Consider the following 26,404-nt stretch of genomic DNA (forward strand, 5'->3'; position numbering starts at 1 on the left):
ACAAAAATAATGCTCATGAGTTATAATTAAAAACAAGTAAAACAAGTTCGGACGGGTCGAACTTTGTATACCCTCCACCAATTGGTACAAATTTAGCAATTATCAAAAAAATAAAATCCGTTAAAAATCCTATTAAACTCTTTAAAATACCGAATGTAGCCGTATATTAGGGTTTATACGAGGACGTGGACCTGCATAGGCAACTTCTGTCACACTGAAAGAAAAATGCTTCATTGTATCAACGAACCGGTTTCGTACATTGATGCAATGAAAAGCTACATTAATATAAAATATTTTTTGTTCATGCAATGAAAACTTACGTCACTTTTAAATTCAATGTTTTTTGGTTTCATTGAATATATGAAACTAATTTCATTAATGTTACGAAACTACTTATTTTTACAAACAAATATGCAACCAAAGTATTTAGAATTATTGGAAAAATTGTGATAATTGTTATATTTAAATTTGTGCTCCAATTTAATGAAGCAGTTTCATGAAATGGATGAAACGTTACATTATGGAGTTCGTTCTTAGACCAAACAAATGATAAATGGAAAATTTCATATCAATTGGACAATAAAGGCGATCTGCATTTTGTTCATAAAAATACATTGGCAGACGGTCAGACTTGCTGACATGCATAAACCGACTCAGAACGTGATTTTATAAAGATCATCCAAAAAAGTAGGGTTTATCTCGCATATTTCTACTTGTTACAAACAAATGCACAATGACAAATTACCCACTACCACAGTGTGGTGTAGGTATTAAGAAGTGAAAAAGCTAAGTTCGACCGGGCCGAGCTTTTAATACCCTCCGCCATTTTCATTTCACTGAATCAAGGAAGAATTTTCATTATATTAATGAACAATATCGTTAGTTTTAATTTTAATAAACACATTTTAAATATAAAGTTGGGAAAGGTATTGCATCAAGGTTATATTGAATTATTAGTCTGTTCTGGGTTAAGATTCGTTTGTGAATGTTTACCCACCAACAACATCTTTACAAAATGACGGGCTTATAAGGTACCTTTTGGCACCAATAACAACTTACAGTAGTGTCTACTTACTGCTTAATTTAACATAGACATGCACATAACTTAAAAGCTCAATAAAAGCGATCGTTCTATTAAGAGTACTGTAAAATTGAATTTCAGTTACTTTTTTTTGGTAACGAGTTTTGTAATTGGTATTTTACATGTTCGTACTTTCTTACTTTTTATATTTTATTGACGTGGAGATTTGAACCGGCGACCTATAATTTTGTTTTTGGACGTACACATTCTGTGTCGCCGTTCCTCATTACTTGGCAATATAAAAGTAAGTTATTTTGTTGCAAAATGGCCAGGCTTTATCCCTTTATTGTTGTTTTTATGAAAACAACGATTGTTTATTAGTGGAGAACGATGGTAATGTTTACCAGGGGGTAAGGTAGGGGATACCTAGGTTTCGGAAGGAGGCACCAGAGGTAGTGTAAAGAGTATGAAAAGAAAATCATGAGCGTTCAAAATGTTTGATGGATATGGTCATCTACATTTATCATCACATCAGTTTGAGGTTTTCAAAGAGTAAACCGCACTATTGGGTTTTATGTCCACTTTGTCTTTACTTGGAGGACGTACGTGCAAATTATTAAATAGATGTGGGGTCCATAAAGAATCAAACATAGTTTATGTACAGTTTTATTCAGCAATTTTATTTAAAAAAAAATCGCCAATATTCACATTGGCGTTAGTTTCTTCAATTGCATATATAGAGAATCTTCCAAGAAAATGTAAAGGTCCACATTAAAGGCAACAATATTCATAATAGGCCTCTGAAGTAAACACAAAGTGGTTGAAGGACAAACATCTTTATTTTCCCTCATAACTAGATAAAATCCCCCAGATAAGGCTCCAACAAAACAATAAAAAGGAACAAACATTGATCTAAAGTCATTTGGAACACAAAGAACACCGAATAATTACATGGGTGGAAGTCTGAACACGCAGCCTTGCTTCCTTTTTGGCAATAACTGTCATTCATGGTTGACATTGATATCTTCCCTCATCCCACACAGAGGAGAGGCTTTCGATGGAATATATACATATATATTGTGGGAATTCATGCGTGTATTGTTGAATATGTATTTTGTTAGTCACAAACACATACATTCATACATACAACTCATAGAATAAAATACAATGGAATTACTTATTAATACCACATTATAGCGGCACATCCGAGTGAGAAGGGTCAGGTTCACGATGGTGTATAATTGAGAACAAAAAGAGTTTTGAACTGGCCATAAACATATTCTCGAAAAACACTCACGTACTGCGTGCGTAGAGACAAACACGCAGATTCGAACTTTAATAGTCTACGTAAAAGAAAATACTTATTGATTTAATATCTGAACATTTTGTCTGTCGCAACCATTCAAACTTAAATAGGACAGTCTATTTAATAAGCACAATATTTTATGTTTTTTTACGAAACTTAAGTTCAGATATAGATGATTTGATTTGGGTTCTCCTTTCGCTTGACATGAGACATAACACTTTAAAAATCATAAAACTCCTATAAAATTTGGAGGTAAGTATGGGAAAATAACGCTTACTTATTGCATAAGAAGCGAAAGGAGTACCCAAGAACATGAATGTGCTTTCATTTCAAACTCCGCCAGAATATGCAAATAAGAACATTATCATATTGGCAGCAAAAATGTGGTGTCATATGTGGCTCTTTCAACATTACTAATAATAACAACTGCATATTCTCTGTATTACCCGTAAAATAAACCAGTAAGGAAAGGTATTTAGTAGAGATTCCCTAACAAACAAATTTATATTGGGAATTTATGTCAAGTAGATCATACCAACTATGAACCAAATAACATAGCTGTAGTGCATTATATTACATAGATAAGGATTGCATTATAAAATGTTTATAGGATCATACTGGACCGAGTTTCACCTACTGATAAAATTCGGTGAATATGTAAAAATCTATTCAATTTAGGCTGATATTACATACACAGTGAGCAATAACCGTAAAATCGGATGAAGATGTATATCGAAGCTATTTAAAAACCTGAACCGATCTCCATAAAATTTGGCAGAGGTATTTTCGAGCTGTATCTGATATGTGGTACCAAAGGTTATGTTGTAGATATCTGGGGCTAAATATTATTGTTGTAGAGAGCATATTACGCATGTGAGGTACTTTAACACCAAATCGGATAAAACATATATAGTGGAGCCGTAGCTATATCCGAACCGATTTTCGCCACACTTGAGGTACTTTTAGTCTTTAAAGCATAATAAATCACAGATCTGACTTATGTAGGCGGCACAATTTTGATTATAAGTAATGACTACATTATAATGACTCCAATTTTGATTACCAGTAAGGAAAGCTCAAAAGTCGGGCGGGGCCGACTATATGATACCCTACACCACTATGCATATTTAGTAGAGCTCTCGTAAAAAGGTTTATACAGGGCATTTCAGAGCTCTATGAGATATTTGGTACAAAATCAAAATCTATCTAATTCTATAGCTATCTCTGAATCGGGGTTCTCCACATTTTACGTATTAGCTTCTAGACTGAATTCGGTCTTATGTACGAAAATTCAGGTGATTTGGGCTGATATTGACCATTTAGTGCACATTTAACCCTAAATCGGATGAAGATATATATGGGAGCTATATTCAAATCTGAACCGATTTCGATAAAATTTAAAACAGCTATTCCTGTGCTCCATCTAATACCTGGTACCAAATATCACGGTTGTGGAGTGAATATTACGAATGTATGGGACTAAAACACTAAATCGGATGAAACATATATATGGTTGCTATATCTATATCTGAACCGATTTTCACTAAATTTGATATACTTGCTTTTAGGCTGAATTTGGTCCGATGTACTAAAATTCAGTCCATTTGGACTTATATCGGCCATTTGGTGCCCAATTAACCCGAAATCGGATGAAGATATATATGGGAGCTATATCCAAATCTGAACCGATTTCGATAAAATTTAAAACAGCTATTTCTGTGCTCCATCTAATACCTGGTACCAAATATCACGGTTGTGGAGTGCATAGTAGGAATGTTAGGGACTTAAAGATCAAATCGGATGAAAGATATATATGGGAGCTATAGCTATATCTGAACCGATTTTCTCCAAATTTGATATACTTGCTTCTAGGCCGAACTCGGTTGGGTGTGCCAAAATTCAGGTAATTTGGACTGATAGTGGACATTTGGTGCACATTTAACCCGAAATCGGATGAAGATATATATGGGAGCTATATCTAAATTTGATCCGATTCTCACCAATTTCAATAGGGTTCGTCCTTGGGCCAAAAAAATATTGTTTGGAAAATTTCATCTCAATCGGATAATAAATGCGACCTGCATTTTGTTCACAAGAATACATGGACAGACGGACGGACGGACGGACGGACGGACAGACGGACGGACATGCATAAATCGACTCAGAAAGTGATTCTATGAAGGTTCTCAAAAGTAACTATGGGTCTAACTCGTTTCCTTCTCCATGTTACAAACAAATGCACAAAGACATAATACCCTTACCACTATGTGGTGTAGGGTATAATAAGTAATGACTTGATTATGAGTAATGACTCCATATGAATTAATATTCATGGCAAAAATTATAATTACTGTCGGTTTTAGATATTTTGAATAGCCTGATCTTATTTTTCAGCTATAGGTTTAATTTGAGTGTTAAATACCTATGTGATAAAGAACATCTATAATAGCCCAAGTGAAAATTCAGCTCAATTTTTGGAATTGTAAAAAGCATTCAAATGAGCTATAATTTGAAATTTGTTTTTCCAACGTTAAAATCCCGTACTGCGTGGTATTTAGTTTTTTTTAGAAAATATATATGGGAGCTATATCCAAATCTAAACTGATTTCAATTTAATTTGACAAATTCATTTTGGCTCCCAATTCCGTTACTTATTTTAAATTTCATTACAATTGGAAATACATGTCGTGTTTGGTCCACCAAATACATGAAATCGGCCGAAAATGTATATGGGAGCTATATCCAAAACTGAACCGATTTCAATATAATTTGGGAAATCAATTTTTTAGATAAAATCTATCACAAGTTTCAAATTTCATTGAAATTGGGGATACATAGCGTGTTTGGTGCATCAAATGCTTGAAATCGGCCGAAAATATATATGGGAGCTATATCCAAATCTGAACCGATTTCAATATAATTTGACAAATTTATTTTCGGATTAAATCCCGTCACACATTCCAATTTTCATTGGAATCGAACATTCATATTGTGTTTGAGGCATCAAATGAACGAAATCGGTCGAAAATATATATGGGAGCTATATCCAAATCTGAACCGATTACAATATAATTTTGCAAACTTATTTTTGTTCCAAATTCCGTTACGTATTCCAAATTTGGAGACTGTATCTTCAACCAATCAATAGATATGTGCATATAAAATCTAAATTTTTGGGAGGTACCTCCGATTCTGATGCTATATCTCCAGTTCCAAGTGAAAATTCAAAAATGTATATAGCCTATGTTACTTTCAGGCGATGTTGCAGTATATATGGAAATTTTCAGGAAAATCTATTCAGCGGTTTTCGAGTCCATAAATTACAAACAAACATACAAACATTTTCCTCTTTTATAGATATGGATAGACGTACATCCCAAATCTACGTTCCCAACCAATATTCACTTGGGGTTACAAATTCAATAGAATACACAATTTTCTTTTCTGACCACACATTGGTTTGGAAAGTGGACTTGGGGGTATACTAATATGGGGACTATACCTAAATAAATGCTTATGTGGATAATTATCTGTAAAATGTTTTTCTACCCCAGGGTTTTTTACTCCAGGTAGCCTCAAGACTAAGATGTACCCTTTTCCGAAAAATAAACATTTTATAAGATGAGGTTTTCTTCCCCCTTAGAAACAAAGATGTCAAATAAGGGCCAAAAAATGAAAAAAAGTGGCCAAGACCCCGAAAATACCTTAAATCATATGATGGTGATACCAAAACGCGATCGTTTTTTACAAAGATGGTTTCTTCTTTAAATATCAACATAGCTAAAATTAGTACGAAAAATATGGTTAAAATATAGAATATACTTGAAATCGGGTTGTTCCGTTATCGGGGGTTATGACCCATATTACCTGCCAAAGCGATTAAAGGTATCTTGAATGTTTTGGAAGAATTTCTATTTTCGCCCTTAATAGTCGGTATTTGACAGATTGCAGTCCCAATGTATTTTGCATTTTGTGTTCTCATTTGACAATTTATTGTCGTATGAAAGAAGCAGGTCCACTTTTTGCAATTAGCTCTATAACGCTTTTTCGGTCATTTTTGTTTGTTTAAATGTGTTCGCATCTTCCAGATGAAGCACGAATTAGGTCCTGGAGTAGAAAGCATTTAACATCGTATTGCGCCCTCATTTCATTTTTAATATTATTCATTCAGAATTCAAAACAATAAAAAAATGTACACTTCAATATAGAAACAAGTAAGCAAAGGCTATAGTCGTGCGGGGCCGACCATGCGATACCCTACAACACTACAATATGTTAGAAGTCCCCTTATATTCAGATCGATTTTGGAAGATTTCTCTTTTGAAATTATGTCACGGAGCACTGACCTGACCAGGGACATTTGCCCAATATTTAAGCACTCCGTCATGCTGTTAGTTGCTGTGGTCCATTTTCCATCAAAAAGCTAGAATCCTTCCCTGTCTTTAACTCTCTTAACAGGCGTGTCGCCTGTAAGTAATGGTGGTATTTTTATACCCTACACCACATAGTGGTAAGGGTATTATGTCTTTGTGCATTTGTTTGTAACATGGAGAAGGAAACGAGTTAGACCCATAGTTACTTTTGAGAACCTTCATAGAATCACTTTCTGAGTCGATTTATGCATGTCCGTCCGTCTGTCCGTCCGTCCGTCCGTCCGTCCGTCTGTCCGTCTGTCCATGTATTCTTGTGAACAAAATGCAGGTCGCATTTATTATCCGATTGAGATGAAATTTTCCAAACAATATTTTTTTGGCCCAAGGACGAACCCTATTGAAATTGGTGAGAATCGGATCAAATTTAGATATAGCTCCCATATATATCTTCATCCGATTTCGGGTTAAATGTGCACCAAATGTCCACTATCAGTCCAAATTACCTGAATTTTGGCACACCCAACCGAGTTCGGCCTAGAAGCAAGTATATCAAATTTGGAGAAAATCGGTTCAGATATAGCTATAGCTCCCATATATATCTTTCATCCGATTTGATCTTTAAGTCCCTAACATTCCTACTATGCACTCCACAACCGTGATATTTGGTACCAGGTATTAGATGGAGCACAGAAATAGCTGTTTTAAATTTTATCGAAATCGGTTCAGATTTGGATATAGCTCCCATATATATCTTCATCCGATTTCGGGTTAATTGGGCACCAAATGGCCGATATAAGTCCAAATGGACTGAATTTTAGTACATCGGACCAAATTCAGCCTAAAAGCAAGTATATCAAATTTAGTGAAAATCGGTTCAGATATAGATATAGCAACCATATATATGTTTCATCCGATTTAGTGTTTTAGTCCCATACATTCGTAATATTCACTCCACAACCGTGATATTTGGTACCAGGTATTAGATGGAGCACAGGAATAGCTGTTTTTAATTTTATCGAAATCGGTTCAGATTTGAATATAGCTCCCATATATCTTCATCCGATTTAGGGTTAAATGTGCACTAAATGGTCAATATCAGCCCAAATCACCTGAATTTTCGTACATAAGACCGAATTCAGTCTAGAAGCTAATACGTAAAATGTGGAGAACCCCGGTTCAGAGATAGCTATAGAATTAGATAGATTTTGATTTTGTACCAAATATCTCATAGAGCTCTGAAATGCCCTGTATAAACCTTTTTACGAGAGCTCTACTAAATATGCATAGTGGTGTAGGGTATCATATAGTCGGCCCCGCCCGACTTTTGAGCTTTCCTTACTGGTTTCACCCAAAATTAGTGGTCCTAATCTGTCCTAATCTCGAACTTAATGCGAGATTTCGTGTTCTTTGGGTTCTGTTTGTAACCTTTATAACGGCTACAAAATCAGGAACATTTTTATTTGTTGGTCCATTTCAACCCCCAAAATCTTTAAAACCAATAGGTTTATCCCTTCCCAGCCTTACCCTACCTTTGTGAAAATTTTCGTGAGGATCGGATAATAATTGCAATCTGTACATAACCCCGACCTTTGTTTTAAGGTGAACAAATACTACAAAATGTACACTTTGATATTAAGTCAAATTGAAAAAATCGCATGAGATAAAAAATATGAAAAAAAATAAAAAAAAATGTCACAAAATACTACAAAACCTATATTAACATCATTATTGACATATTTCTTTCGGATTTTTTTTAGATTTTGTACTTTTATGCCAAGAGGGCATTCCGAATTGACAATATTTGTCAAAATCGGTCCAGCCATTCTTGAGATATAAGCATTCTAGCTAACATCCCCTTCCTTGGTATATATACATTATATATACTTCTCTATATATATCCTCTATATATTTACTATCGGCATCGACGTTATGGTCAGAATTGACCTGTTCGTCTATTTGTGATTTCTCCGGGATTAAAAATATTCGCGGTTTCAGGGAAAGTTTGACTTTTATTTAACAAAAATGTTATGGTCTATTTCACCCACTAAATATTACCCGATGACCCAACCCTAAGATCTAGTCCCATGCTAATTTTCTCGTCGATTGGTGCATAATTGCGACCTACAGAGCAACTGCAAAATCAGAATTTTTTTTTGTTTTTGGTCCATTTCTACCCCTAAATATTATGCGATCATCTCCAAAAGCAATATTCTGACCATAACCCCACCTCCATTTTCAATTTCGAGTAGATCGGACCATAATTGCGACCTGTAGAGGGATTACAAATTAACATGGACAGACGGACAGACGGACATACATAGCTAGATCGACTCAGCTCGGCGAGATAGGAAGATCCATATATACTTTTCTATGTGGGAAACCAATATTTCGAGGTGTTACGTAATTTTTGGCCAAATCAAACTTATAATACCTCCAACACATAGTGTTGTAGGGTATAAAAAGTTCGTCGGTAGAATGTACTATTATCTTGAAATTCGATTCCATTCAATTTCACTTGTCGATTTTTCCCGATTTTAGAATTTTCATATAAAGCTACAACGGATACAACTGTTATTTATAGATTTTATGTATTTATTGGGTAATACGAATAAACACATAAAATCTATAACTAACAGATTTATTCGTTGTGGCTTTTCACATAAAAACATTCACATCATGTTAGAATTCCAAAAAAAAGTAGTCTTGGTCAATATGCTTTTGTTTAAAAACCTAACTCGGGGTAAGACGAATGTTTGTACAAAAAAATATTCAAATCGGTCCACCCGTTCTCAAGTGATTCCATTACCAACGAAAAACAATTGATTTTTATATATATAGAATTATATATATTTTGTAATTTTTGTATATTTTGTATTTTTTTTTTCGCCTTACAATGCAGGATGGGGTTATTATATACAGATTGCAATTATCGTTCGATCCTCACGAACATTTTAACAAGGGTAGGGTTAGACTTAGAAGGGCTTGGCCTATTGTTTTCAAAGATGCCCGCAATATATTTAGGATTGAAATGGATCAAAAACCAAAAATTGTCCTGATTTTACAGCTGTTATAAAGGTCACAAATAGAAATCAAAGGACATGAAGTTAGAGTTTAGGGCAGCGGGTAGAATGGACCACTACTTTTGTGTGAAACAATACCAGCACTACTTATAGGCGATATTCGAAATACACAAGAGGCGAACTTCTGTAGTTTTTATGATGATTTCGTTGACGAATATAGCCAAATATCGTAGACAAGCAAATCATATAGATGAGTCTAAATTTGGAAGACAGTTAAGGACAGGGAAGAAGTCAAGCATTTTGGATGACTATTGGATTATATTAAGCTGTAAAATGGACCACAACAAATAACAGCACGACGGAATGCGTAAATATTGGGCAAATTTCCTTGGTCGAAATTCTAAGGGTGAAAAGTTTGGCAGTGCTCCGTGACATAATTTCAAAAGCGAATTCTTCCAAAATGGGTTTGGACATAAGGGAGCTTCTAACATATTGTAGTGTTGTAGGGTATCACATGGTCGGCTCCCCACGACTATAGCCTTTGCTTACTTGTTATACCCTCCACCTTGGAAAGGAGGGTATATTAACTTTGTCATTCCGTTTGTAACATCCTTAAATATTCGTCTTAGACCCCATAAAGTATATATATTCATAATCAGCATAAAATTCTAAGTCGATTTAACGATGTCCGTCTGTCTGTCTGTCCGTCTGTCTGTCTGTCTGTTGAAATCACGATACAGCCCACATTATTTGACGTAGAGCTCTAAAATTTAGCAGAGCTATTTGCATTGTGTCTAGGATGGTTGGTATTGAAAATGAGATATATCGGTCCACGTTCTGGTATAGTCCCCATATAACGGTACCTCCCGATATTCGGTATTTTGATGATTTATGTCACGTTTTTCCACGGATTCGTCTTAAAATTGGTATTTGTAGGTCATAGCAGGTCCCTGAGCGTGTGGCAAAACATTGCATGTATGGGTCCAAAATTTGGTATAGCCCCTGTAATGTATCAATTGCACTACTGGAGCTGTTCTGAACAAAATATTTAAAACTCAATGAATTAGGACGATCGGAGCCATTTATGGGCTAGCAAACAGTCGTTGGGGGGTTCGTGTCCTATTCACTGAGAATCGCTATAATGATACGACACAATAAAATTTATTGTAGACTCCTAATTTTCTTAAATATGCGCTAATAAACTAAAGCCCCCTAGGCAAACAAATGTATCCTTTCGACGAAGACTAAATCAGGTTTTCAGGATGTTATTCGAAACCTGTGCCTCAAAACCCTCCCTACCTATGGTTCTAGTGGCATAATATTCTATAGAACCCCAAAATTAATAGCTTGTCAATGCTTTACTTATTCATCTGACCATCGCCTCGAAGGGAAACACCCATGACAAAATCTACTCACTGATCATTTTTATATCGATTTTTATTCATGAGAATTCATAATAATTTCAATTATAAAACTTTCTTAAACATAGGTATAATGATCTCAATTTTGGTCGATTAGAACCGAATTCTAAGATTTAAATGGCAATTACTATTTTTTTATATATATAAATGGAGCAATATACGTATATCGCGAAACGTAATTAAGAGACTTATATTAGAATTATATACTGTAATTTATTGAGCTCCAAAAAAGTTAATATATACCATAAGAATTGGATAGGATTAGAGAAATATCAAAGTTTAATATTTTTTTTAAGTTCATATTTTTAAAAAATTCGATTAAAACAAATCGTATACATCAATTATTATTTCCAATTGTAAAGGCTAAATTCTTTTGGAACAAAATACTATTTTTGGAACACTTGGTTTATTTTATAAAGAATGCATTCTTTTAGAAGATTGCATTTGTAAAATTTATATTTTTCTATTTCCCAAATCATTAATAAACGAGAACATAACAATGACAGTTATTGAATTCCATAAACAACAAGATTAACAATTTTGGGTTTTAGAATAGCTAATTGTTCATTATCACAATTCTTAACTTTTTCACTCTTACAAGGCAAAATCAATAACCAAAAAAATGTCACTCACCATTTATCAGGTTTGTCCATCGATGCATGAAGAGGGCCCTTTTCTGCTTGATGTGTGATGAAATAATTGTAAATATTATCATGGTTTTGCCTTGGTTGAAAAAATAGTAAAAAATGCCTTTTCAACTCGTTTTCTAAGCTAATGCCATTTTTTAGCGTTATAATGAATTTAGGTTTTTTTAAGTTATTGTTTCAAAAATCATGAGAATAATGATTGCTTTGAATGATGAAATGACAATGATGTAAAGAAGGTGATACAATTGTGATTTTTGACTGGCGACATTCGATTGATATGCTGTATCTAATCCATTCTTGTTGCTATGCCAAAATGTGTTGCGTGGGCGATGTTAGTAGGGCAAACTGATATTGATATTTTATTGCCTTGCTTGACCGCTGCTTGTGTTTTTGGTCGACTGGCTGACCGTAACGTTGTTGTTGTTTTATGACTGCCAGAATTTTTTTCTTTTGGGATCCAAGCTTTGGTGTTGTTTTTGTTTAAGGTATTGCGATCGATATGTGTTGAATTGTGGATTGAGCGATTGACCAATGTTATTGTAATGTTATGATTACGTCGTAGCAGGTCAATTTGCAATGTGTACAGAGTGATCGCTTCGTCAACAAAGGGTGTGGTATTGGCATTACTGATGTTGGATAAAAGAATTACTTGCAGAAATCTGCAAATCGGTAATCCGTTTCGTGGCAAGCCAATTGCATCATCATAATGATGGGATTATCGAATATGATTATGTACCGATTGCGTCGCTTACTATCACCAGATAAACCACAAATTTAATGCAGGATTTCGAGATCTTGGAACTAGGCAAGAACAGCGTTCCCGCTTGTTCCAATCCCTTAGAGATTCCAAAGTACGGATTTTGGCAAACGATATGATTCCCTATTTAAGAAGAACCACTTATAACAATTCCAATAAGTCTTTTTTTTACAAATAACTTACGCAAATCTCCAAAAATATTGTGTGGGTCATGGAGATTATATAGATTATTGTAACTTTAGTTTTTCACTTTTGATTAGAGAATTATAGTAAATTTTAGTGTTAACTCTTTGAAGGTTTTATTGAAAAGGAAGTTTTATTCTCTTACATGCAGAATGAAATGTCTGTGTTAAGTTGGCTGAGAAGAGTTAATGATCATTATCATAAAGTGCAACAATGTATATGCTTTTGGGTAATCATTTGAGTCAGCTGCTTTACAATGTTGGAGATGGTAATGCCAATCAATAATTACGTTACTATTAATAACTATTCAAATTATTTTACATATTTCAATGCAGTATTTTGAAAAAGTAAGAACGCACAATAAAAATTACAATTTTTATAAGCTTAGGTGGTAGAAACACGAAAATAGTTGTTAATTTTTTTGGAGTGTTAAACATGTAGGTTTCTTGTTTAACGACCATTACACCCCCATATAACGGTACCTCCAGATATTCGGTAATTTGATGATTTTTGCAACATTTTTTCACGGATTTGTCTGAAAATCGGTATTTGTTGGTCATAATGGGTTCCAGCTCCGGTGGCGAAACATTGCATGTATGGGTCCAAGATTTGGTATAGCCCTCATATAACGGTACCTCCCAATATTCGGTATTTTGATGGTTTTTGCCACATTTTTTCACTGATTTGCCTAAAAATTGGTATTTGTGGGTCATAATGGGTCCTAGTTCGTGTGGCGAAACAGTGTAATTATAGGTCCACGTTTTGGTATAGCCCCCATATAACGGGACCTCCCGATATTCGGTAATTTGATGATTTTTGCCACATTTTTTTCACGGATTTGTCTGAAATTTGGTATTTGTTGGTCATAATTGGTTCCAGCTTCGGTAGCGAAACATTGCATGCATGGGTCCATTATTTGATATAGCCCCCATATAAAGGTACCTCCCGATATTCGGTATTTTGATGGTTTTTGCCACATTTTTTCACTGATTTGCCTAAAAATTGGTATTTGTGGGTCATAATGGGTCCTAGTTCGTGTGGCGAAACAGTGTAATTATAGGTCCACGTTTTGGTGTAGCCCCCATATTACGGTACCTCCCCATTATCGGCATTTTAATGGTTTTTGCCACATTTCTTCTAATGTTTATTTTACCCTAAGGTGGAGGGTATTAAAAGTTTGGCCCGGCCGAAATTAATGTTTTTTTACTTGTTTTCATTTTTTTTTGTCGACGTTTTACTTTGTATTTGCTCCTGAAATTGGTTACCTATCCTATTCGACTTTTCGACGTGTTTTCCTCTCTTTACCGAAATTAATAAATAGATTTTGGCTGCTCTTGGTTTCTAAAATTAGGTTTTCTTTACAACCATATTCGCTTGTTTTGTTTATTCAGATGTATTAACTTAACAAAAATTCACCAATTCTTCGTCCAGTAGATGGGCCGCGACCCATAAATGGAAAAAGCTAACACTAAAGGACAAGAAACAGGTCCAGGTCAGTTAGTATTTACATGTATAAATAAATTAATAGACAGATAAATATAGATTTTGTCATAGACTGTAGTGGACATTACGAACTTCAAATACGAAATTTGTTACAATTACGGTGAATAATGTCGCAAAAATCATGAAAAATAGGTACTGTCATATGGAAGCTATACGAAGATGTAGACCTGCATACGAATTGTTTTTGCCATAAGTTATAGTACCAATTTGATCTTTCAATACGAAATTTGAAACGATTCCGGTGAATAATGTTGCTGAAATTGTCAAAATTCCGACTATCGGGAAGTACCGTTATATGAGGTCTATACGAAGACATGGACCTGCATATAAAAATTGTTTTCAAAGGCTGTAGTACCCGTTACGAACTTCAAATACGAAATTCGAAATAATTCCTGTAAATAATGTCGCTGAATTCATGAAAATTCCGAATATCGGGAGGTACCGTTATATGGAGGATATACGAAGATCTGAACCTGCATACAAAAATGTTTGCTATAGGTTGCAGTACCCATTGGCATCTTCCAGTACGAAATTTGAAACGATGCCGGAATATCGGTATTAACCTGGTCTACTATGCATATTTCGAGGTGTTACAAACGGAATGACAAAGTTAATATACCCTCCAAAGAATGATGGAGGGTATAAAAAATTCAGGAATTGAAAGATGCAACGAGGTTAGTTTTTAGTTAGCTCGCAAATGCAAAAGCACTAAATGAAAAACAATTTTCGGATTGTACTATAATATATAATTAGTGACGTCGAAGCCACCGAAGTCATTTCGAATAACAGATCAAATGCAGCAAGCTGTACACAATTATCTTTATTGCAGTCTCCTTCTATTCTATTCGAAAAGTATTGATAAAGAAAAACTATAATTTTTGAAACATTTAGAAATAGGCAAAAAATTGTACAGCAATTTTTTAATTTTTCCTTTTTCACAGTTATTGAAATATATAGTATCTTCGATGTCATTACATCAGAATGCTTCTGCGTAGTTATTATCTGAATGCAGGGCTTCTTCTCCATATTGTTCCTCATGCTTGCACTCATTGTAGAAGTTGTTATTATGAAGATGTCAAATCAAAGCAAACAAAAAAAAAAATGGAATTTATATGGTCAATTTAACGTAGACCCTTTATTTTATATTTATAATGGATTTTTCGAAAAATGATGTCTCAAATAAAGAAACTTATTCAAAAACATCCCACTTTAGTAATTATGCGAAGGGTCTTTTAAAGGCTTGCTTTCTCAACGTGTCCTCTAATTTGCATGCATAATTTGTCCTCAGATTTAAATATGTTTAATAGACTTTTCAATTTGCCGTTTTTTTACTGTCCATAATGGCCAATACTTGACCTTTATATGGACGTTCCAATTTTCATAGAACATCAGTATTGTCCTAAAAAGGGTCTACTTTCTTTCATTGAATATACCTGGCTTTTCGAACAATCTTACCATCATTTGAGAGACCCATAACAAGGAATTAATTCGTCATTACTCACAATATTCAAATCCATGGGTTGCTGTCTTGTTGGGTTTGATAGTGTGCGTGTTGAACACTTTGTGTCCTTTCGGCCTAATGCCTTTTCCTCGTTGTAATTTATTGTAATCTTTATATCAATTTGAGCCAAACTGTCAAATAATAAAGATATTTTGTGTGTCATTTAACTTTCTGCTTTTAGTTGTAAGGGCCGAATCTTGGCGTTAAGACATCTAATGAGCCATGACTTTATCCAATTATGGCAACGCGCTAAAGAAATACTTCAAAAATCTATGCTTTGTAAATGACATCATTTGTTAAGATTGAAGCTTCAGCAGACGGCCGAAAAACTTTGTCTGAATGTCCCGCAACCAATTGGCCAACAAAATATTATTGTTATAATTGCTGTTTAGCCAGAAATATAAGCTATTAATATATCTTTCTTCCGGGGTAGAGAAAATGTAGCTAGTAAGATATTGTGTAGAGCATGACTAAATACTTTCGTATACAACACGTTTTGGCAAAGTTAAAGTTTATCAGGAACAAAAAAAAAAAAAAGATACGATGGGAGAGTTTTGATTGCCTGCTCCTTACGAAAGCAGGATTAAAAGTTTTACCTCAACTAATGACTGAAATAACTTTTAGAAGTCAATCATCATTTGCCGCGAAAATAATTATTTTCGCTGATTAGACCGATATTCTCGCCATTTATATACTTTACCTTCAATGTTTTGAAGAAAATTTCTTCAAATCTTATTGCGCACCGGTATACATCGTATTTATTAATATTAATTAATAAAATTAATTGCGTTGAATTTTACAAAACTCTAAAGCATGAGCATTAATCATATACAATTTTTGTTTCAATACACTGTAATTTGATTGTTTCTCAATATAGTTCCATGACAATTCTTGTTACACACGGAGAGGTAATGGGAACTTAGCGAAAGCTGCATACAACGAAGGCTTTGTTATGGAGGGTATATTTAGTTCATCATTCCGTTTATAACTCATAAAAATAAAAATTTAGACCTATTCTTGACCAGCGTAAAATTCTACGACGATTTAGCCCTTCCCGTCCGTCCGTCTGTCTGTCTATTTTAATCACGCTAGAGTCAAAACGAATTACGATAGGAAGCTTATATTTGCGATAAAACTAAAATTGCACAGATAAATCTTTTGTTTGCAGGCAGGTCATGATGGTCCGCGATATTGTATTTGTTGATAGTTTTAGCCCCACCGGTCCGCGTTGCCGGCCCGTAGTTTTTGTCTATTATGCATATTTGTCAAAGCATAATTATTATTCAATAACTATTCACAGATATGACTGATATAAGTGTTCATGTAATGATCAATTAAAAGTGTTTTAAAATACCTGTACAAATATTTAAGCCGTGGGCTTCAATATTTAAACCGTGGGCTTCAAATGTGTGAATGTGCTATACAAATCTTTTAAAAAGTATATATCAATCTTATCCCCATGTAAGGGATCGAATTAATATTTAGTATGGTAAAAATCTTCAAATGAGCAGTAATTTGGAATTTACTGTATTTTGTACACCTCATAATTGAGGGCTGAATGATTTAAGAAAAGCCAAAGTTAATTACTTTTTAAACCCATTAACACCTTACATTGTGCATTAGAGTCCTCATAAGTCCCCCTAACTATGTCGGTCTGTTTGTCCGCCAAAAGGTGGACTTGAGGGGTTACTATTACACGGAAAAATTTCTAAAATTTGTAGATATGTTGAAATTTTTGTGTAAGATTTTCACCCCGCCAAATACACATTTTTAGTCAAATCTTTTGAAATATGGTAAAATCAGGAGGTACCTTTATATGGGCACTACTCCGAAACATCGACCTACATTGAAAACTTTCTTCTACCCCTTATAATCCAAGATGACAAATAGAGGCCAAATCAAAAATATAGCAGAACAACTTAGCATGTCAAAATGAAAAAAATGCGTGTAAAATACAATTTTTTAGCCAAATCAATTGATGAATGTGGCCAAGACCAATATGGGTCCTACTCTGAAAATTTCAAATTTTATGCGAAGAGGTTCTCCACCCCCTTAGAAACAAACATGCCAAATAAGGGCTAAGAATGAAAAAAGCTTAAATCATACGATGATTATATAAATATGAAATCGGGTTGTACCCTTAACCGTGAGTTATTATCAATATCATGACCTGTAAAAGCGATTTAAGGTATCTTGAATGTTTGGGAAGAATTTCTGGAAGGATAGAAATCCTTTTCTTACTAAAAGTGCCATTCGTTCTACTATTTTGCACCCTTTATATTTGGTATTTTACTGATTGTACTCCCAAAGAATTTGGCATTTGAGCTCTCATTGGACGGATCATTGTCACATGAAAGAAGAAGAATAACAGATTGAAAAAATCTTCCTTGTTCGCTGATTTTTTTACAGCAAATGTTTTAAGATCCTTACAAAGTTTGTCAATGGAATGTAGTATTATTTTAAAATTCGATTCCATTGAATTTTTTTCGATTTTTTCCCGATTTGAGAATTTTTGCATTGAGATCTCTCATTTCGTGATTTTTTAGCGATTTTGAAAAAGTAATATATTTTAACTTTGGTATGTCCGCGTTATATTATATCGATATCCCTTTTGATATTCCGTTTCTCCACCACATAATTCGGTACTACACTTCCATGTAACCCGACATCAATTTCAGTTCTTAAGAAATCAAGTCAATTAAATAAATTGGTATTAATAGTCGAATTCAAAAATAAAATATAAAAAACACTACAAATGTACATTAGAAAAAAGTAAGTCAAAATGGAAAAAAATCATGCAAAATAAAACATTACTATTGTACATTTGAAAAGTCAAAATGAAAATGTTAATATATCACATTTTTACGCGATTTTTTTGGATATTATCCTTTTCGGAGAGGAGACAACTCCGAATTTGTGTGGATCTTTAAAATCAGTCCAGCGGTTCTTAAGTTATAAGCGTAGTAACTAACACAACTTACATTTATATATATAGACTAGCTGGCCCGGTCCGCGTTGCCGGCCCGTAGTTTTTGTCTATTATGCATATTTGTCAAAGCATAATTATTCACAGATATGACTGATATAAGTGTTCCCGTACTGGTCGATTAAAAGTCTTTTAAAATACCTGTACCCATATTTAAGCCGTGGGCTTCAAAGGTGTGGATGTGCTATACAAATCTATTAAAAAGTATATATCAATCTTATCTTATAAGGGATCAAATTCATTTTTAGTATGGTAAAAATCATAGCAAAATCTTCCAGTGAAATGAGCAGTAATTTGGAATTTGCTGTATTTTGTACACCTCATAATTGAGCGCTGAATGAATTAGGAATAGCCAAAGTTAATTACTTTTTTAAGCCATTAGCACCTCAGATTGTCCATTAGCGTTCTTAACCTAACCATGTCGGTCTGTTTGTCCGCCAAAAAGTGGACTTAAGGCGGTACTATTATATGCAAAAAATTCTAAAATTTGTATATATGTTCATATTTTGTGTAAGATTTTCAACCCCCCAAATACACATTTTTAGCCAAATCCTTTGAAATATGGTAAAATCAGGAGATACTTTTACATGGGCACTACTCCGAGACATCGACCTACATTGAAAACATTCTTCTAGCCCTTATAATCCAATATAACAAATAGAGACCAAATCAAAAATTTAACAGAACAACATAGCATGTCAAACTGAAAAACATTCCGCGTGATTTAAATGAGTAAAAATAGTTTTATATTATTAAATCGTTCGGCCCTCAGTTATGAGGTGTAGAAAATACAGTAAATTCCAAATTACTGCTCATTTGACTGGAAAATTTTGGTACGATTTTTACCATACTAAAAATTAATTTAATCCCTTACATGGGGATACGAATAATATATGCTTTTTAATAGATTTGTACATCCACACATTTGAAGCCCTCGGTTTAAATATGAAAGCCCACGGCGTAAAAATGGGCACAGGTATTTCAAAACACTTTTAATCGACCAGTACGTGAACACTTATATCAGTCATATCTGTGAATAATTATGCTTGGGAAAATATGCATAATAGACAAAAACTACGGGCCGGCAACGCGGACCGGGCCGATTTCATGCATCAAACTCGATATGTATGTCCGATTCCAATGAAATTTGGTCCCAATAATAAATATGATAAATTAATTAGAAAATGGTTTAGATTAGTATATAGCTCCCACATATATTCTCGGCCGATTTCACATATTTGATGCACCAAGCACGGTATGTGCCTCCAATTTGGTAGACCGAGCTATTTCTTTGTTTGCGCAAAAATGTATTACAATAATTACGTTTTTTAAATTTTTGAATTTGTCTTTTTTTCTAAACCAACAAATATTTGTATATAAAATTTTGAATGTATTTCAAATCAAAAGGACCGGGGCCCCCGGTGTCACGGACCGGACCGCGTTGCTGGTCCGTATCATTAGTGTATAAAGCATATTTTTAAGAACCTAATATAAGATGTAAAGTTAAGCTTTTCTCTTTGAAAAAACCTAAACTTTGATATAAATGTTGACTTACAACCATGATATGGGAACATTGATATGTCAACACTTTTAAAGTTTTTTTTTTTTTCAAATTTGGTATTTGATGTTCGTAATAACAGCCTATGACAGGAAAGTGTCAGTGTAGGTCCACGTCTTCGTATAGCCCCCATATAACGGTAACTCCAGATATGCGGTATTTTAATGATTTCAGCGACATTATTCACCGGAATTATTTCAAATTTGGACGTAGGATAGGACGAACATTTAAAAAAAATATCCAAATCGGTCCAGCCGTTCTGAACTGATTCAATTACAAACGAACAACAATTATATTAGCTACATTATTCACCGTTTATTTCAAGTTTCCAATTTGAATATGGTAATGGCTTATGACAAACAATGCCTATGTATGTCCACGTCGTATAGACCCCAATATGACGGCTATATTCGGTATTTTTAAAATTTTAACAGAATTTGTTAAGAATTTTATTTTTTAAAAATTTCCAAATTCGTTGCAAATGGTGGAGGGTATTAAAAGTTCGGCCCGGCCGAACTTAGAGCTTTTTAACTTGTTATTTTTCAAAACAACAAATACATACACAAAATTGGCAGAAGTCTTAGAAAACAAATTGTAATCAGCTGGGAGCTCTACTTTACCTTTTTATTGTACCATGCATACTGTCGCATTTATTAGGATTAGAAGCGTCGCAAAAGTGGTATCTTAAAAAGGAAGTGAGTGACTTCCAAATGCTTGCAAGGATATAGCCTGTGCCAAAATTGGGAACTGTGTTCATGCATTGTTAATTTACACTTCAAAATAGCTGTAAACAGAAAAACGACAAAACATACAAAATTATATGAATTAAGATAAGAAAGAAAATTATGTTTTTTATTAAACAAACAAAAACGAATTAGATCAATATCGAAGATGGGCTATATGACCCAAATTTCGTATAGACCCCATATAATGGTACATCCTCATTTTAAGCATTTCGACGTCTTTCGGCACATTTCTTAACGTAATTGTCTGGAATTTGGTAATTGAAGGTTGTACAGATTCCTAACCCCTTCCAAAAAAAAAAACAGTTGTTGTATAGCTTTCATATAACGGTACCACCCTATAGTCATTACTCTTATGGTTTTCCCCATTTTTTTTCAATAGAATTGGCCAGCCGATGGCTTATGTCTGTCAAAAAAGCTCCTTATGTACTTCCACCTTAAGTCATCGACTGGCTTCTTCGTCGAGGAACAAAGAAGTTTTAGGTTGACTTAGTTCGATTTTGGTTCTACGCTTTTTTTTTCTTTTCCGAAGAAGTCATTTGAAGACAAAAACGCGTTTTATGTATTCTCGCCTTTAGATTTTTATACCCTACACCACATAGTGGTAAGGGTATTATGTCTTTGTGCATTTGTTTGTAACATGGAGAAGGAAACGAGTTAGACCCATAGTTACTTTTGAGAACCTTCATAGAATCACTTTCTGAGTCGATTTATGCATGTCCGTCCGTCTGTCCGTCCGTCCGTCCGTCCGTCCGTCCGTCCGTCCGTCCGTCCGTCTGTCCATGTATTCTTGTGAACAAAATGCAGGTCGCATTTATTATCCGATTGAGATGAAATTTTCCAAACAATATTTTTTTGGCCCAAGGACGAACCCTATTGAAATTGGTGAGAATCGGATCAAATTTAGATATAGCTCCCATATATATCTTCATCCGATTTCGGGTTAAATGTGCACCAAATGTCCACTATCAGTCCAAATTACCTGAATTTTGGCACACCCAACCGAGTTCGGCCTAGAAGCAAGTATATCAAATTTGGAGAAAATCGGTTCAGATATAGCTATAGCTCCCATATATATCTTTCATCCGATTTGATCTTTAAGTCCCTAACATTCCTACTATGCACTCCACAACCGTGATATTTGGTACCAGGTATTAGATGGAGCACAGAAATAGCTGTTTTAAATTTTATCGAAATCGGTTCAGATTTGGATATAGCTCCCATATATATCTTCATCCGATTTCGGGTTAATTGGGCACCAAATGGCCGATATAAGTCCAAATGGACTGAATTTTAGTACATCGGACCAAATTCAGCCTAAAAGCAAGTATATCAAATTTAGTGAAAATCGGTTCAGATATAGATATAGCAACCATATATATGTTTCATCCGTTTTAGTGTTTTAGTCCCATACATTCGTAATATTCACTCCACAACCGTGATATTTGGTACCAGGTATTAGATGGAGCACAGGAATAGCTGTTTTAAATTTTATCGAAATCGGTTCAGATTTGAATATAGCTCCCATATATATCTTCATCCGATTTAGGGTTAAATGTGCACTAAATGGTCAATATCAGCCCAAATCACCTGAATTTTCGTACATAAGACCGAATTCAGTCTAGAAGCTAATACGTAAAATGTGGAGAACCCCGGTTCAGAGATAGCTATAGAATTAGATAGATTTTGATTTTGTACCAAATATCTCATAGAGCTCTGAAATGCCCTGTATAAACCTTTTTACGAGAGCTCTACTAAATATGCATAGTGGTGTAGGGTATCATATAGTCGGCCCCGCCCGACTTTTGAGCTTTCCTTACTGGTTGATGATGGTAAATAATTTTTTATGTGTTTGTTTTCTCTTTCGAGACGAGCTTAATGATCTGAAATTTGCAATGAAAAGGAAAGCCAGATAGACACTATCACACACTCACCACTATGCGACGCGTTTCGCCATTGGTTAAGCGGCTCATCAGGCATATTTGGTGTGGATGATGGCTTACAAGGGCCGTTCTCTGGAAAGTAGTATATATTTCGAACTTATTGCAAATTAGCATATGCGAATTATACACTAGAAACTCACCAGGTTCGACTCAAGTTCTATTGGCAGATCTTTTTCACAGCAAAGTTTTTGTTTTTGTAGTGATGGATTTTTTGTCCACAACAACTACATTGCTTCCAATGCATACACTTGTTTTAGTGCTGCTTTAGGAAGACGGGCTAATGGCTCTGAACGTAGAGACGGCAACTTCTAGTTGGCTGCACACCGAGGTCCGCGGTTCAAATCCCACAGCCAGCTCGTCTCGAAAGAGAAAACAAACACATAAATCATAAAACATATGATCTTCGCATTAACAAGGCAAAACTCGTAAATAATTTTTGTTAGAAAATTTGCTATAACCCCGTTTAAAAGATTCTATAAAGATCAAAAATGACCTTTTATTTTCCTATCAAATATTTGCTTGTATTGTTTTTCTTTATAATAAGTCAACATTTTTAGAATTTGCCTTCTTTGAAAAATGAAAGGCGGTAAAGAAAGCAAACCTCCTAGCTTCTATGTATTATTAATGAAATACGACTCTTATTCGAACGAAAGTTTTGTATTTTTTCTAGTAAAGATGTTATTAGCAACTGATTTACATTTGCAATTGGAATAATCTCAATATTCCATTTGAGTTTTATTTTAACCTTTAAAGTTAAAAGTAGGTTTACATAAAAATCACAATAAATTGAACAAACACAATAAATTTAAGATATGTTTTATATAGTCAGCTTTATTGTGATTGGCCAATTATCAGGGTTAAGGTGAGAATGCATAAAATGTTGGCTTCTTTGTAAAAGAACAAAGGGGCGTAGGGTGAACAAATATAAACAATGAACTGAAATTGATCTTAGGCAACCTAAAGCTCCTTTGTTCCTTTGCGAAGAATCCAACCGATGACTTAAGCCAGTCAAAAAGCGTTTTATGTATTCTCACCTTTTGTATGTAAACGTAATTTTAACTTCCTTTCTAGCAAAGGCTAAAGTCGAGCGGGGCCGACCGTTGAATACCCTACAACACTATAATAAACGATACAGTTTATATAGGCGAGATACTCGAAAGAATACCACAAGATATTGTGACAAATAATAAAAGAAAACAATCAGGTTTCGTTCTCTAATTTTCGAATAATAGCAACTTAAACTAATTTGCTCATTTCCAATTTATTGGTAGATGTTGCACTTAAATGGTCTTCCTAGATTTGGAACCAATATTTCTCAAAGACCTATAATCTCTGAGAAGTGGCAAAAGATTAACATTTATTATTGGTTTTTGACTGAAACGCATCTATATGAGATACAGACATTTGACTATATTCTTCAACAGAATCAGCGTTAACGGAATAGTAGAAGTGCGTCTTTCCTGTATTTTTGAATTCTCTTAGTAAGAAAAGGATTTCTATCCTTCCAGAAATTCTTCACAAACATTCAAGATACCTTAAATCACTTTTGCAGGTCATGATATCGATCATAACTCACGATAAGGGTACATCCCGATTTCATATTTATATACTCATCATATGATTTAAGCTATTTTTGGGGTCTTGGCCACTTTTTTCATTGCTTGGCCCTTATTTGGCATCTTTGTCTCTAAGGGGTTAGGGAACCATCATACAGATAATTGCCACATAGGAATTTATTTAAGTAAAGTCCCCACATTGGAGTATCCCCAAGTCCACTTTCACATATAATGTGTGGTCAGAAAAGAAAATTTTGTATTCTATTGAATTTGTAACTCTCAAGAGAATATTGGTTGGAAACGTAGATTTGGGATATACATCTATATGATAATATGGTGGATAAAACTATTTTTACTCATTTAAATCACGCGAAATTTTTTTCAGTTTGACATGCTATGTTGTTCTGTTAAATTTTTGATTTGGTCTCTATTTAACTTTGGCTATTCTTAATTCATTCAGCGCTCAATTATGAGGTGTACAAAATACAGCAAATTCCAAATTACTGCTCATTTGACTGGAAAATTTTGCTACGATTTGTACCATACTAAAAATTAATTTGATCCCTTACATGGGGATAAGATTGATATATACTTTTTAATAGATTTTTATAGCACATCCACACCTTTGAAGCCCACGGCTTAAATATGGGTACAGGTATTTTAAAACACTTTTAATCGACCAGTACGGGAACACTTATATCAGTCATATCTGTGAATAATTATGCTTTGACAAATATGCATAATAGACAAAAACTACTGGCCGGCAACGCGGACCGGGCCAGAATTCCGGATTAGGGTCAGAATAGAAGCCTATTTCTTTTGGAGATGATCGCCAAATGTTTAGGGGTTGAAATGGACCAAATACTGAAAAAATGTCGGATTTTGCAGTAGCTATACAGGTCGCAATTATAGACCAATCAACGCGGAATTTTGCATGTAGTTAGAGTTTAGGGCGGGGAAGAAGCCTACCAATTTGGGTGGTCATCGGATAATATTTAGCGGGTAAAATAGACCATATCTTTTTTGTTGAAAAAATTCAACATTTTTCATTAAACCGCGAATATTTTAAATCCCGGCGAAATCACAAAGCCATGACAAGGTTACTTCTGATCTTTACATTGATGTTAAGATCCAACAAATCGGATATATAGCAAAATATGTGCGATATATATGTCTATCAAAGAAGATATGCTTGAAAGATCTCTTATATGTCGAGAATGGCTGAACTGATTTCGACAGTTCTCATTAATTCAGAATGGCCTCTTGGCAGGAAAGAAAAAACGCCTAAAAAATCGCATAAAAATATCTCTCTAAAGATGAAAATATTGATTTTGTAATATTTTCTCATATTTTTTCAATTTTGTCATATTTTTGGCATATTTTCATTTTGAATTAAACATTTGGTAATATTTCTACAGCTAACAAAACTAAGTAGTTAGGATATCCGGATATCATATACAGATCGCATTTATGGCCCGATCCTTATGAAATTTTGCATGGGGATAAGATGAGGGTCAGAATAGAAGCCTACTCTTTCTGGAGATAATCGCCATATATATAGGGGTTGAAATGGATAAAAAAAACTGCAAAATTTTCAGCAAGTCGTAATTATCGCCCGATCGCATTTGAATGGAGGTTACCGGACATTGCAAAAGCCAAATAGTTTTGGATGGCCATCCAAAAATATTCAATGTGTGAAATATTTTGCCAACTTTTGTAGACAAAATACGAAAATATCCATTCCAGTGTCTTTTTGGAGAATTCACAAATACAGGAAAGACGCACTTCTGACTATTTCGTTAAGGCTGATTTCGTTGAAGAATATAGTCAAATGTCTGTATCTCACATAGATGCGTTTAAGTCAAAAACTAATAATAAATGTTAAT

This window comes from Musca domestica, unplaced genomic scaffold (genome assembly GCF_030504385.1).
Source record: "Musca domestica strain aabys unplaced genomic scaffold, Musca_domestica.polishedcontigs.V.1.1 21, whole genome shotgun sequence".
Lineage (NCBI taxonomy): Eukaryota > Metazoa > Arthropoda > Insecta > Diptera > Muscidae > Musca > Musca domestica.